At 38.7% G+C, this 4,728-nt stretch overlaps 1 long non-coding RNA gene across 2 annotated transcripts; it reads right to left on the minus strand.

Annotated features, from left to right (window-relative positions):
- Positions 1-1,553: 1,553 nt before the first annotated feature.
- On the minus strand, positions 1,554-4,226 carry LOC126706479 (uncharacterized). Of its 2 annotated transcripts, XR_007648606.1 has the most exons (4): positions 3,441-4,226; positions 2,774-3,321; positions 2,307-2,689; positions 1,554-2,220 (listed from the first exon to the last, which is right to left on the minus strand). It is a non-coding gene; the product is annotated as an uncharacterized LOC126706479 (long non-coding RNA). The 2 variants fall into 2 exon arrangements; XR_007648605.1 differs by having other exon boundaries at positions 2,774-4,226.
- Between the last annotated feature and the right edge of the window lie 502 nt (positions 4,227-4,728).

Raw genomic sequence — 4,728 nt, forward strand, 5'->3', positions numbered from 1 at the left:
CAGGTTCGAGATTCCTAACGTAATCATATCGGACAATGGGAGGTAGTTTGACAATCCCAAGTATCACAAATTTTGCCAAGCCTTAGGCATCAAGAACCACTACTCTTATCCAAGACACCCTTAGGTTAAAGGTCAAACCAAAGTGATGAACATGAACTTGCTCAAAATTATCAAAACTCAGCTTGAGGGGGTAAAAGGTGCATGGCTAGAAGAGCTGCCTAACGTTTTTTAGGTGTACAGGATGACCACAAGTGTGCCAACAGGAGAAACACCATTTAGGCTAATGTTTGGAATTGAAGCTTTCATACCGGTGGAAGTAGGGCTGATGAATATCCAGATCATGGCGTACGAAGAGCAGAGGAACCACCAAGAACTCAACAATAATTTGGATCTGATCGATGAGGTGAGAGACAAAACTATGAAGCAGATGGAAAAGTACAAAGGAGCAATGGCTAGGTACTACAACAAGAAGGTGAAGGTGAGAAGATTCAACATAGGTGATCTCATCCTTAGAAAAGTCTCGTAGGCAACAAAGGACTTGTCCCAAGGGAAGTTAAGTCCAGCAAGGGAAGGACCCTACCAAGTCATTCACCACTCCAGAGAAGGATCATACTACCTAAAGACCTTGGATGGCCAAGAACTAATTCTTCCATCTAACATAGAACACTTAAAAAGATACTATCAGTAAGAATCCCCAAGTATTTGAGAATCCTTACTTTTATTTAGATATATTTCCTCTTTTTATTATTGTTTGTGTTACATAGCCGAAGGAATATTTTGTCTATCTATCAATAAGACATGGGCAAAAGTACTATTCAAGAATTATGCGTAGCTGATTTTTTATGGCCAAATTGATACTTGACTTAGAAAAAGTATTAATACGTTTTAACAAGCACCATTCATGCATGAGAAAAGTTATTAATACATAACAAAATCGTCATTCATACATGACTTAAAATGAATTTATTAATACATAACAATGTAATCATTCGTACATGACTTAAAATGAAGTTATTAATACATAAAAATATCATCATTCATACATGATTTAATAAAGTTATTAATACATAACAACATCGTCATTTATACATGACTTAATAAAAGTTATTAATTCACAACAACAACGTCATTTATACATGACTTAATAAAAGTTATTCATACATAACAACATCGTCGTTTATACATGACTTAATAAAAGTTATTCATACATAACAACAACGTCATTTATAAATGACTTAATAAAAGCCACTTATACATGACAACATCGTCGTTTATGCATAACTTAATAAAAGTTATTAATACATGACAATATCGTCATTGATACATGACATAGAAAAAGTTGTTAACACGTAACAAAATCGTCATTCACATATGACTTGAAAAGAAGTTATTAATACATAATAACATTGTCTTAAAAGAGGTTATTTATGCATAACTACACCATCATATGACTTGGAAAATTTTGGAGCTATTAACACGTAACTCAAATCGCCACTCAGGCATGGCATCATCAACATGCAACAACGTCGTTAAAAAAGCAGTTGCCAAACAAATTCAAAGAGAAAAATATTCATAGATTATATGCTCGAAACAGACAAGCCCAAGAGATTGTTCAAAAGAAAAAAACAAGTAGATGTGCTCAAAACAGCGAGCCCCGAAAATAACAGTGTTTTTATCTTACCCAAAAAAAAAAAAAAAAAAAAAATCTAAGGTAAAACAAAAGATGACGGATCAACATCAATAGCTTTGTCAACAGCAGCAACTTCTCCACCTTCTCTAACCACTTTTGTGGACTGACAATCAGCCAACAGGTCTTAACAGCCTCCATATCAAGGTTAGAGAAGTCCAACTCTGGGTGATGTTTGACCAAATAATTATGAAGAAGGTCGAAACCTTCCACATAATAGTCACAAAGCTTATCCGAATACTCGTCTGAAGCTTTGAATTTCTCCACTGCCTCCAAGCTAGCCTTCTCGACTTTCAAGAGAGCCTCGTCAATCTGTTTGTCCTTCAACTTTGAAAAAGCTTTCTCAGTGTTGATACTCTTCTCTAGGGTCTTAGGAGTTCCTTGTCCTTTTTGGCCTCGTCAGCAAGGGCAGAGATCTGACCCTTGAGCGACTCGTTCCCAGCAGAAAGAGATTCCACCTTGGATTTGGCCTTCACATACTTCTCCTCATAATCCAAGTACTTCCCCAAAATGTACAAGGATTCACCTAACACCTGCGGAAAAAAAAGAAAAAAAAAGAGGAGGAGGAATGAGAGAAAAGAACACAACAAAGAGCAAAACCTTCATTCACAATTTGTACCTGCATAACCTTGTACACGTAGGATGACATCAGCTCGTGAGATGGCCTCACCCCCAAGGGAGAAAGATCATTAACAAATATAGCCTCGTGGGCTTTAAGCACTACAACTCCTGCATCGTCCTAGAAAGAACCCGGAAGGGCTTTGTACTTGCCCTTGGGTTTGGAACCACCATCAATAGAAGCAATCAGCTCCAGAGAAGAAGTAGGTGAGGCTGGACATTGAGGAACAGATTTGGCAATGGGCGAAGTCAACATAGGATCATCCTTAGGAGTCTCCATGTCTCTCTGACGTTTTCTCGTCAAAAGGCCACCTGTCAAACCTCATTTGGCCCTTTTCTCTTGGACCTTGACCAATTTAGCTTTACTGAATCTCGTTGTCAACCCTAAAAAAAAAAAAAAAAAAAAAAAAAAAGGAATAAGCAACAAGTACATTGAGTTTACCCAAAATGAAAATTCAACAAACTTACTCTTCTTAACGATCTCAACGTTCCTTCAAATGTGCTTAGAAGGCTCTGGTCCAAGGAAATGCAGAAAAAGAGATTGAGGAGAGATGAGCTCATTAAAGTCCTTAATCGTCTCAAGATACTCTCTAACCCTTTCGACACGGCTGTGATACCTCTTCTTCAAACGAGGACAAGTGGAAGTTGCAAAAACAAAAGTACCCACGTCAATACCGCGACCGGTTGGAAAACTACATGCATTCAAGGAAAACAAATAGAAAAGCGCATCAGACACAGGAGTTCCTTAGCTAAGAAGAAACTGAGGAGGATCATCTAAGTCCTCACCCGTGGTGAACTCCCAACCATCACTAGAGACGAAGAAAAAAGTGGTTTTCCAATTCTGGAGAGACAATGGGGAGTTAAGAACCAATCTCGAACTCCTACCCTAGGGTTTAAACTCCTAGTAACCCGAATCCTTGGATTTTCTTAGACGATAGAAGTGTAGAAATTCATCTATCCTAATGGTATCTCCATCATTGGCAAACATCCATATCACCATACAGCAAATTACTATTCTCCATGAGTTTGACACTAACTGGGCCGAAGCGAGTTGCAAAAGGAAGAAAAGCTCTCTAATAAAGGGATGGACGGGAAAACGCAATCCATTAACAAAGTTAGCCTCATAAAAGCACACTTCATCAGCATAAGAGTGACAAGCTTTATTATGACCGTCAGGGATCCTAATCTTTATAGAAGAAGGAAGTTGGATCCTATCCCTAATCCTCTTCTTGTCCTTCTCTTTAAGGGAAAAACATATACCCCAGGCCTTATGAGGGGTTGAAGGAGAAGTGACTTCGAGGGCCCCATGGTCCTTAGATGAAGACAAACCCATTTCAAGCTCACTCGACCTAACCTCCTCACCCGACATTTTCAAAGTTTAAGCAACTCCTATTGAATGATGAATCCAGGGAAAAAGAAAGAGCAATATGGACCTATAAGAACAGTCTCGCTCTACGAATGACCTAACCCTAGAACGTTTCCTACCTACAAACTCAAGCTAACCACACAGACGAGCAATGAAGAAAGAAACAGAAGGGCAATTCGACCAAACTAAGGAATAATCTACCATAAGAACAAAAAAACAAAGAAGGGAGCTCAAAGAGACTTCCCATAAACAAAGCGAGTTGATGAAGAAATACTCAGAAAAGGAAGAAGAGCTCTCTAAGTAAATGAAACACCACGAAAAGAAAAGGTGAATTGAAAATGGAAAGAAAAGAAAAGAAGGGAAAAAATGCAGAACAAATAGGAGATCGTGCGTGGGAAAATCGAGACAAACTGACATGAGGGAGACATCCTGACTGTACACGTGTCACGCGGCAGACAAGACATTAAATCATAATAAATGCGCCAAACACAAAACACGAAGTGACAGACTTTTATGTTCTTATCCCATCTCAAAGACGAGGCTACGAATGGGGGGGGGGGGGGCAGCTGATGAGTCAAAAAATAACATGAGATTGTTATTCCATGTTAATGATGACCCAAACGAGTGTTACACTTTTATTACACGCATTGATAATAAAACGTAACAAACGGAGTAACAATAACAAATGAGTTGTGCGCTTTAGAGCTCTCATTGATAACACAGTAGCCATTGAGCATAAATACAGACCTTCATTATCCATTAAGATAGGAGACAACTATAAAAGAGAGGAACAACAGAATCAAAAAGTACACACAGATACTCAGCCAAAAATCCACTCTTAAGTCATTTTTCTTTCTAAACAATTTTCTCCCTTTCTGACTTAAGCATTGAAGTGTTTAAGCACTGCCATCCCATCCCACCTCCCCCCCCCCCCTCCCCCCCCAAAAAAAAAAAACTCCAAGAGACTGGTTTAGAAGGCGCTACATCTAACATGAAAAATGGCTTCGGAACCTTTAGCCCACCTTCTCAGAAAGCCTTAAGAGTGCTCTCTAGCCTT

The sequence above is a fragment of the Quercus robur genome, chromosome 11 (assembly GCF_932294415.1).
Source record: "Quercus robur chromosome 11, dhQueRobu3.1, whole genome shotgun sequence".
NCBI lineage: Eukaryota > Viridiplantae > Streptophyta > Magnoliopsida > Fagales > Fagaceae > Quercus > Quercus robur.